The following is an 11,644-nucleotide window of genomic DNA, read 5'->3' as shown; positions in this document are numbered from 1 at the left end:
TAATGCTTATTTGACAGCTATTATTGACAGATAATGGCACTTTTTGTGAACATCAGAGGTCTTTAAGAGGATGACTCTGCTCAGAAATGCCTGAGACTTCCAGTGAGATGTGAGCTTTCCTCCCTGCTGACTTTGTGAGAGCCTTATCTGCTTTTCTCTCTTCCCACCCCTTTAAGACCCTTGTGTGAAGGACCACCCTGGGGCTATTCAGGCTATCTTTGTACTCCTGAAACACCCTGAAGACACCCAACTCACAGAACTAATCTGTGTTCCTGAACTAACCTGTGTCCTTCATCCAGTTTAAACTGAAAGTTTGGTTTTGAAACTCCCTTCAAAAATTCCCTTTTTCCTCTAAATGTTGCGGCTTTTCTTCAACTTTTTGCAAAATACTATTCAAAGCCAGTATAAATTTTTTTTAATTTTTATTTATTTCTAGGAGAGAGAGAGAGACAGCGTGAGCAGGGGAAGAAGGTCAGAGAGAGAGGGAGACACAAACTCTGAAGTAGGCTCCAGTCTCTGAGCTGGCAGTCAGCACAGAGCCCGACGCGGGGCTCGAACCCACGAACCGCGAGATCATGACCTAAGCGAAAGTCGGACGCTTAACCGACTAAGCCACTCAGGCGCTCCAAAAGCCAGTATAAATTTTTAATAAATCCAGGGACTTGTCTGTCCTTTTCCACTCACTGAATTTGGTATTTTGTTTTTATTTGGTATCATCTGTCAAATGTAAAAAGGAACCAACTTCTATAAAAGACAAGACCTCAGAGGGACTATGCTATAAACATTTTAATTAAGCTTCTTAGGCAGATGTACTTTCATTTTATCTTGAACAATCAATGTGTCACTATAGTCCCTGACAATGTAGTCACAGTTCATAAATTCATTCTTACAGGTTGTACTTGGGTGTGTTCAGCCTGGGTGACCTACACAGAACATTTGGGAGGCTTAACATGTTGACTTTGCAAGTCTGTGATTTATATGGACTTTTTATTTTATAAATTAATATACTGTTCTTTGTTTGGGTAAATTTTTACTGTTTATTGGCTTTACCTTTGGTTTAACATAAGTTCTTTTCTGCCTCCATCTTTATAAATCTGAAATGGATATTCTTATTATTTTTCCCATAGAAACTTCCAAATCCCTTCAATGTTTCTTCCTTTTGAAAATCAAGTTCAGAGGGGTGCCTGGGTGGCTCAGTTGGTTAAGCGTCCAACTTCTGCTCAGGTCATGATCTCATGGTACATGGGTTCGAGCCCCGCATCTGGCTCTGTGCTGACAGCTAGCTCAGAGACTGGAGCCTGCTTTGGATTCTGTGTCTCCCTTTCTCTCTACTCCCCTGCTCATGCTGTCTCTCTCTCTCAGAAATAAATAAAACATTAAAAAAATAAATAAATAAATAAATAAAACATTTTTTAAAAACTTAAAAAAAGAGAAAATCAAGTTCATTGTCCATCAACAAAGCTAAGTTCCAGGGTATCTTAATTTTGATTCTCATGTTAAAATACCCATTAGATGAGTATATATTTCGTGTGTACTATTTTTGCATTAACCTATCAAATAATTTTTAGAAAAAAGGTATAGTCTTGAAATACTGACTTATCAGGCACAGATCTCAGTAATTTTAGCCCTCTCCTCACCATGGGTTTTGTAGACACATGTCTCCCTAGTAGTGTGTGATGAGACTCCATGACCTCTACTCATGTGCATTCACCCCCACTTCTAGGCTCATAGCCATTTCTGACTGTTCTGACTGAGAGACTTCTGTTCACTATTTCATTTTGTCCAGTTGAAGAAGATGTTTTAATGTGCAAAAGTATAAGCAGAGGACATACTTTCTTTTCCAGGGGCTGCAAACCCCGTTTTGTGACCAGGTCTCTTACAGAAATACAAGAGGGACCTACCTTATGTGATTTTGGAGCACTCCTAGTCCCACTCACCCACTACACAATTCATTTGAACATTCCACTGCATTCTTTGAGTCCCTTCTCCAGAGTGGTTGTGTGAATTTTCTAGGACACCCATCCTCTCCCAATTCTGCTGCAGGTCCCCCCTCTCTTCTGAAGAGACAGAGCTTGCTGAAGCAAAGTCCTGAAATTGGCAGCAAGTACACAACATTTCTCTTAGACCCAATCAAGCTTGAATTACATCTTGAGTCTCAAGAAAGCATTATTTTCTTTCAAGATTCTGTGGTTTATTTCAGATAGGATACTTTTATGAGGCACAGCACCAGCCACCAAGGAAGACATCAGTATAACCATTACATAGAACCTACCACATTATGGGCCTAGACTAGCACACACCATTTACCCACCAGAGGAATCACAAGGCAGAATGAAATATAATTATGACAAAATAGAAAAAGAGAAGGGCAACTGGAGGAGCTAGAGAACATCATGCAGATGGCATTTGGCCTGAACCTTGAAGTCACACAGTTTCAATATTGTAGCAGAAGAGAGAAGGACATTCTAGGCTGAGACTAGCATGGCCAAAGTTCTGAAATATGATAGTGGGATGCTGTTAGAAGAACAGAGTCCAGGGTTGAGATAAGGACGCAGGTACAGGGGCCAGAAAGGAGGCTGAAGTCCATCAAGGGAGACCAAGGAGAGACTTGAAACTAACTAAGGGACATGTACTTTATTAAGAGAATGTTGGTTCTTCAACATCACTATATCCTAGAGATAGTCAGTAGACCTAAGAATCTGTATTTCTATAAGACAGTGGGAATTTTGATTCAGAGGTTCCAGGACCACACACTTCAGACAACATTGGGCAGGTACATTAACAGTTTTGGAGCAGGAAGTGCCATAATCCAACTCAAATTTCAGGAAGGGAAATTTGCAGTGGGTACAACATGGATTGGAGGTGCAAAAGTATGCAGGTGGAAAGTCTATGTATCTCTGGGTATGAGGCAGGCCCTGGGGACCAAGGCAGTCACAGAGGAGGTACTGGAACAGAGAGTTATGGCTCACTGAGGTGTAGGCAAGAGAGGTACCAGATATACTGAGAACCAGGAACAGGAAATGACAACGGAGTGACAAAGGATGGAGGGTGTAAAGTCTGTCTTGGGAATTTGGGCTTAGAAGCACCAAGAAGGATGTTTGGACAGATAGTCCCATAAATAACAATTGGAATTCAAGTTTGGAAGCAGGTTAGATAGGGAACCAGGTATATGGCTCACTGGCTAACAGGGAGATAGCAGAGGACTCATTAAGTATCTTAAACACAGTGGCTATTTTGGTTAACAGCAGGCTTCTCTATTTGCCTGCCCCAAACTTGTATGGTTGGGTGCAGGGGGAGGTCAGGAGGAACTAGGCTTCCTCTGACCATGGATGTTGATCACTTCCCTCCAATAGAAGTTTCATTCAGTGTGGCTGTGGAGTGGCTCTGGGTGGGAACGACCCAAGGTAACTTCCTTTATGGGCTGCTGCAGGTTCCTTTTCCCTGGAAGGAAACACTGCTCTATGCTATGCCTGGTCAGAGCAGACTTGTTGGGACCTATGAGGCAAACAAGGAGAATAGTCAGCTGCCATATGCAAGCAGATGAAGGAGGGAAGATGGGGAGCTCCTATGAATACAGTGACTTTTTGGACGATTCTTCCCCCAAACTGTTTTGAAACATGAAGCTGTTCTGTCCTGCACTGGAAGGAGGGAGCCTGGGAGCCACACATTCAGTCAGGGACCTGTTCGCATGGTCAAAGTGGACTGTGGGAAAGGTCAGAAGTCTCCACAAAAATGCTACTTTGGAGTAGTGTTCTATGGCAAACTGCAAAGGAGCCAACCTAACATCTGGCCTATGGCTAACTAAATGGGACTTTCTTCGCTGATTCTTCAATTGTTTTCCACTATAACACAGTGGAAAAGTGAGGCAGACTTTTATGAATAAATAATGATCCCATTTTTAGAGATGAACACATTAAGATAGATGGAGTTATTAGAGGTACCTGATGTCAACAGAAAGAACTGAGCAGTAAGGACTGCTTTTGGCTACATACCTCATTATAAAATGAACCCAATATGATTAATATTGAAAAAAAATTTCAGCCTCATTAATAACCTCTCTCTCTGGGAAAACTCTTTGCAGTTATCTGTGCCTGCTACCTGCCTTTCATTAGGCCTTTACTCAGACCTCCATGCAGGAGAACCACCACCCCCAAACCAATGCTTAGACACTTGTCTTAATCTTTCCACATGGCACTTAGCTCTTCACAATCTACTTTTGTTACTTGTTGACATTGTTGATGGTCATCTCAGCTAACTAAAGTGTAAGCCCCATGAAGGTATGGACTTGGATGCTTTTGCTTACTGGCATAGCCAATACATACAACAGTTTCCACATATATTAGATGTGCAATACATGTTTTCTGTATAAATGAATAAATGATCATTAAAAAGAGAAAAAAACATACCCATTTAATGAGACCATATGAGACAATATCCATGTGGTTAAAATAAACACTCTCCTTTTAGAAAGTAATTGTGTATTTTTAAAAATGTTCATCTCAGCATTTGTTACTGTAAAATTTGGAATTAAGTGTCTATTTAAATCAAATTAAATTAAATACATGTTAGTATATTCACATGGTTGGGAAATTTATTTATGAAAATTTTTGTTAACTTGGGGAAAATACTTATGATATAAAGTTAAGGGAAAAGAGCAGAATGCAAAATTATATGCATGATACCATCTTAACTGAGAAAAATGCACAAGAGTTAGGGAAAACCCCAACATGTGTGGTGAGGTCACACATTATTTATATAAATTGTTTTTAATCTTCATTTTTTTCTGAAGTTTTTACTTTTAGGGGCATAAAATATAATCAAAACCATGAAAATAGTATCTTAAGAGCAGAAAATTAACACATATTAAGATTGCTCATGTAGATTTATGTCAACTATGAAATATCTCTTGACCTTCACTTTTATTTAATTCCTCAATTTGCCAGCCCTCCATCTTTTCCTTCTTAGTATACAATTCATTCTTAAGCACATCTTTGGTGCAAATTACTCCTATTTTCACATATGTGTTTTTTTTCTGGAATGCTTGCAACCTGGTTTGGGTTGAAGCTCTCAGCAGGGAAACATAGAACTTCATTGTGAAAATTCAAAGATGATATTCTGGGTTAGGTATTTTGGGGAAATACAAACATATATTAAAGCATGGTTCCTTCCCTCAATAAATTTTCACTTGAGTAGCTCTAGTTCTCTGGTCTTTACCTTGGAGGAACTACTTTTATTAAACCACCAATGATTTTTCTGGCAGAAATCCAATGGCCTCATCCCTTTTCTGAGTCCCTAGGCCTCTCAGCTCTTCTACCTACGATGAGCAGCTTCTTCTGTAGGACATCCCTCCTAATCTGATCTTTGGCATCATAGCTTTCACAATCCTTTGGTGTCTAACTGAACTCCTTTCCTGCTTCTCAGAATCTCTAAGCCTCACAATGTACTTGAATCAACCCAAATTATCTGACCAAATACTTCAAAGATGTTTATCTTCATGACACCAATTATTCTCATAACCTTGGGCCCACTGGCTTATGCTGTCTTCTTCAATAAAAAAAAAAAAATACACCTCAAAGCTTGCCTTTAACCTCTACTATACCCCTATCTCCTAAGGATCCAAGTGCTCTGCTGCTAGGAATTTNTAAAAAAAAAAAAAAAAAAAAGGATCCAAGTGCTCTGTCTTTAGCAGCAAAAGTCAGGTCTCTGTGCATCTTGGAATACTCTCTTCATAGTCCTAATTCAGCCATTCAATCAGTTTTCAACTTCCTCTTCCTGGGCTGATCCTTTATGTCTCACTCACCTTTAATGGGCTGACCTTTGTGTAATATCTATAAGCATGGTTTTTAAAGTCAATTATTTATTTATTTCTAAAACCACTTTATTGAGGTATGATTGCCATGTAAAAAATACACACACACACACACACACACACTTAATGTACATAATTGAGTTTGGGGGTAGGTATACATCTGTGAAATCATCATTACTATCACGGCTATAAATATATCCATCATCTCCCAAAGTTTTCCTACATCCCTTATTATTATAATTTTGTGGTAAAAACACTTAACATAAGATCTGTCCATCTTCTTAGCAAAATTTAAGTATGCAATACAGTCTTGTTAGCTATAGGCACTATACTGCACAGTGAGTCTCTGGAGCTTGCACATCCTGCATTATTGAAACTTTGTACCCTTTGTACCTCCCTCTATCTCCCTCCTGCCACCTCCTGGCAATTACCAGTCTACTTGCTGCTTTTATCAGTTTGACTATTTTAGATTTTTCATATAATTGATATCTTACAGTATTTGTCTTTTTGCATCTGGCTTATCTCACTTATCCTAATGCCCTCCAGGCCAATCCTTGTTGTTGCAAATGGCAGAATTTCCTTCTTTTTTAAAGACTGAATAATATTCCATTGTAATTATATACCATATATTCTTTATCCGTTCAGTACAGGCATGTTTTTAATCTATAATTTATGTATTTCTCTTGTAATATCCTCCTTCCTCCTAATAAGTTTTAAAGGTAAGAGTTACACTCTCTATATCTTTATTATTTTCCACAGGAATTAAAATAATGCTGTGTACAAAGTAAGCTACCTGAAAGGCAAATAAGAATTTAGGCAATTTTTCAAATAAAGGTTATTTTTTCAACCTGCTACTGAGACAAATAAGATATTTGGGTTTGCATTATCCTAACTGTTCATCTACACTGGCCAAATTCAGATGTTTTTTTCTCTGATACTTCATTTTATCGTTATAGAAACTTCAGAGATACATTTTACTTTACATTTTACATCTCAAGCTTTCCAGATAATACCCAACTCCTGCCAGAGTTTAAGAGACTCTCTTTATCCAACTCTTCCCTTTTTGTTTTTAGGAGGGCATATCACCAAAAATTTTTTTTGACATTTCCTTAGTCATTCCTTATTTTTCATGTCCTTGACACTGTTGATAGTCCTAGCTTGTAGAATGTCTCAAAATTTGGATTTGTCTGATGTTATCTCATTATTGATTATATATTGAGGTAACACATTTTTGGCGGAAGTCCCATGGAAATGATGCTGCACCATCCTTTGGTGCATCATATCAGGAGTATGTGACTTGGTAAGGTCTTCCTGGTGATATTTCCTTAAGCACTTTGTTAAGGTGGCTACAGAGTTTCTCTGCTGCAAAGTTACTTCTTTCCCTTTCTAATTGGTCAGTCACTTGGGGAAAATGAGACTGAAAATATTTTTCTTCTTAGTCTTAGACCAGTAATTTTGTATCTATCAGAGAATCTTGCTTGCAATGATTATTATGATCATCTTTGTCTATCGATGATTGTATATTTTCCTCATTCTTTCCACACTTACTAACTTGGATTCATGTATAAGGAAGATCTGCTCCTTCTCTGTCATTTATCTATATCATCTATCTATCTATCTATCTATCTATCTATCTATCTATCTATCATCTACCATCTATCTATATCATTATAGATTCATGAATATTTTTTCCTGTGGATTAGAATAAATTACTTCTTATTTACAGATTAGAATCCATTACGTATTGTGCTGCTCTAATTATTCCAATTTTGGCCAATGGGAGCTCATTCAAATTTTATATTGTGCTTTCACTTTCTTTTTCAAACACTCCTATTTTCTGGCCCCACAAGTCTCAGGCTTATCTGGTATTTTCCCTGCTCCAATTTTGGAATCAACCACTTCTTTTTTCCTTTTTTTAGTTTAATTATAGTAGAGTTAAAATATAGTGTCATATTAGTTTCAGGTGTATAATATAGTGACTCAACAATTCTACACATTACTCAGTGCTCATCCCGACAAGTGAATTCCTTAATCCACATCACCTTCTTCCCCCATCCCCCTATCACCTCTGGTAACCATCAGATTGTTCTCTGTAGTTAACGGTCTGTTTCTTGGTTTCTCTGTCTCTGTCTTTCTCTCCCTCTTTCCTTTGCTTGTTTGTTTTGTTTCTTAAATTCCACACATGAGTGAAATTATATGGTATTTGTTTTTCTCTAATGACTTATTTCACTTAGCATATACTCTCTAGCTCTATCCATGTCACTGCAGATAGCAAGATTTATTCTTTTCTACAGTTGAATAATATTCCATTGTATATTGGAATCAACCACTTCTCCACAAAATCCATCCTCACATTTTAAAATCATAGTTGCATTCCAGTCACCAAATTCTCATGGAGACTTTGGCCTCAGAAGAGTGGGGACCTTATTTTTCTGGTCTTGGCTATTTCCATACCACCAGAAACAGCCCCTGACATAGTATAGGACCCCATGGAATGTTCCTAGTTGTATGCATACAGGTTGGGTTACTCCCATCTCCTTTGGGGACTTCTCTACTCAACAGAGAGTTCTGGTGACTGGCTTTGAAGTAATTATAGTTTTTGCCAGCCTGGGAAGCCTGAAACTAGGAATCAAATCTCTGTCTTCATTTTTCTAAATGTAGTATTTAAATACAACAGAATCTAGGAGAGCATAAGTCACACCACATACTTGAATGCTGCTTCAAGCAGCAATGAAACAGGGATATGTCATAGGACATGTCAATAACCATTGCTTAGTTTATAATGTATTATGTAATACTGACATAAATTCCAAACAATTCATTGGCACCCACATGCCAAATTTATAAGCCAAAAATTGAGAGTCAGCCAATGAGCTGCTCAGTCAGGTAGTCAAAGTTGTACAAAAACATTTGGAATAAGGATGACTCCAAATAACAAGGTATGAAGCATTAGACTTCTGCTAAATGCTGTTAAACTCATCTTAAAAAAGTACTTTAAAATTTATCAATTATCTTTATCATTTGCAAAACATTCTAAGTTAACTTTTCAAAAATAAAGTCTGAATGGCATAAGATATGCCAGAACAATATTTCCATTTGTCATTATTGCATTGTTAAACCAAGGAGATTCACCGCTTGGAATTACAAAGGATTCCATCACCGCTTGGGTAAGCTGTGGCATATTACAGTGTAAATAATAGTTCTATACACCTTACAATGAGGAGCCAAAGGTTTCAGTATCTTACAAAATTGCTAAGTGTCAATCCCGGCTCCTGACTCATATGGCAAGATAACAACTAGGAAGCTAATTGAGTTTGGGCCTCACCTTTGGAAGGTAGGAGTTTTTTTAAAAGCAGAGTTTAAAGAGAAATCCTTGAGATCAAATCCTGGCTCTGCCCCTTACTAACTGCACTTCCTTAGGCAATCCTTTAACTTTTCAACCATCTGTGAAATGGTGATAACACAATTCCTTCATTTAAGTCTTATTCATTAAGTATCTACTATGTGTCATGTTGTATGCTAGATCCTAGAGAGATCAATAATAAGTAGTGGGCAAGACAAGTGAATTCCTCCTCTTACTGGGTCTGCATTTTTTATATTATTATAGACCCATGGAATTTATTTTATTCTATGGATTAGAATCCCATTTTAACATTATTTTTTTTTTCTTTTGCTCAACTCTTTTTGCTNACACTCAGTGCTCATCCCCACAAGTGTCCTCCTCCATGCCCATCCCCCCCTCCCCCCACATCCATCAGTCCTCAGTTTTTGTCAGCATTCAAAAGTCTCTCCATCCTTTTTTGAGTGCTTCTTTCTTTTCTGACCCTGTAGGAGCAGATAAAGTGTTAAACAAGCAATTACAATAACACAGAACTACCATGCACAAGGTGCTTTTACCGAATAGGACTGCTTAAAAGCTAAGACTGGGGGCAGAAGGCTGTGGACTAGGGGCCTGGGAATGTTAAGGACTGGTGCCTGTTCCCATAGAACCTGAACAAGGAAGAGGATAGAATGTGCAGAACTGAAAGAAGAATGCAGGCTGAGTGCTGGTGAGGCATATGGCTAAAGGATGTTAAGTGAGGCTAGATGCTGCAAAGGGTATTATCAGTCAAGTTAAGGAGCTCAGACATTATTTTAAGGGCAATTGAAGCTACTAAAAGTTTTAAACAGGGCCATTTTCAGGATTCAATTAGATTACATCTAGGACAGTGATTTGCACAGAAGAGGCATTCAATAAAGGGTGGCTACTGCTGTCATTCTGCTGCCATATCTACTGGTACTGCTGCTACTACTAGTACATCTACTGACACTGTCGCTACTACAACTATTGCTGCTGCGATTACTACTACTACTAACCACCACTGCTCCTTCTACTACTGCTACTGCTTTTACTGCTGATGCTACTACCATTGCCATTTTGTTACTATTATTGCTTCTTCTACTGCTACTGCTGTGACTATTATTACTTTTACAGGTTTATCCCTATTTGGGAAGCTATAACCAAAGTTTCCTTTTTAGTGAACTCTTTTCATATCTGAAGGCCCCCAAATTGTATACTGGTTACTCCACAACCCTTTTATTTAGGGAACTTGTTCAGACTCAATGGGTGCAGTAAGTGAGAGTCTGGGAAGTTTGTCTGATGGCCTTCCAGACTAGAGGGGACTCCAGTCCAGAGAAGACTGATTTAGACATGAAGTCAGAACTCCACCTGAATATTTATTACCTGCCATGAAGTCAGTCTTTGGTTCACAAAAAGTTGATTTCAATCCAAATACCTTTGCTCCTTAAGTAAGCATGTGTTGAATATACATCATGTGTCGAGCATTATTCTAGAGGCTGGGATACAGTAGGTACAGGACAACTCCTGGCCCCCTCAGATCTTACATCCTTAGTATGCAGAGCATTAAAAGGATCTCAAAAGAATATATTAGAATATCTGTTTCAATTTGTTTTATCTAAAATTTAAACAATAAGCTGAACTCATCCTTAGCTAGAGTGACAATGGCCCCACTTTGGCCATCCCAGGTAGCCATCATGCCCCATGATCCACACAAGGAGGTCCTAACAGGAGGTGGTCCTCCCTGAGGCAGACGCTGGCAATGGTGACTTTCATGGAAACTGCCACAGTACACTGCAGGGACCTCTTTAAGTGGATTTGCAAAAGTAAAATCTTCTTGTGTTAAGTAAACAATCCCAAAAGAACTATTAGCAAAGAAACTATAAATGAAAGATAATAGTAATAAAAAGCAAGCAAATTGTAAATGACAAAGTCTGTTTTTCTCCTGAATACAAGCTTTTTGTTAGCTGCCTGCCCAGATTAAAAACATTTGGTGTTAATATGACAAAACCTGACAAGAATTCAACCCCCTACATTTGAGATTCTCAAAATGGCTATTTAAAATATAGTTGCTGTAGACTGAATGGTTGATCCTCACAAAATGCATGCATTGAAACTCCAATGCCCAAAGTGATGGAATTAGCATTACTAAAGGTGAGGCCTTTAGGAAGTGATCAGGTCATAGGGTGGAGCCTTCATGAATGGGATTAGTATCTTATAAAAGAGACCTCAGATACCCCTACCTTATATAAGAGAACCTAGCCTCTTTTATCTTGTGAGAACATAGTGAACCAAGAAATGGGATTCTCATCAGATACCAGATCTGCTGACACCTTGATCTTGGACTTCCCAACATGCTGAAACACATGAATAAATATTTATGGTTTAAGCCACCAAACTGTGCCAGTTTGCTACAGAAGCTCAAATAAATGAATATAATGGATTTCCACCCTCTAATAATTAACACTGAACCTCATACTAGATATATGTTTTACTCT

The sequence above is a fragment of the Crocuta crocuta genome, unplaced genomic scaffold, assembly GCF_008692635.1.
Source record: "Crocuta crocuta isolate KB4526 unplaced genomic scaffold, BGI_CrCroc_1.0 scaffold515, whole genome shotgun sequence".
Taxonomy (NCBI): domain Eukaryota; kingdom Metazoa; phylum Chordata; class Mammalia; order Carnivora; family Hyaenidae; genus Crocuta; species Crocuta crocuta.
This window is presented reverse-complemented; position numbering follows the sequence as displayed.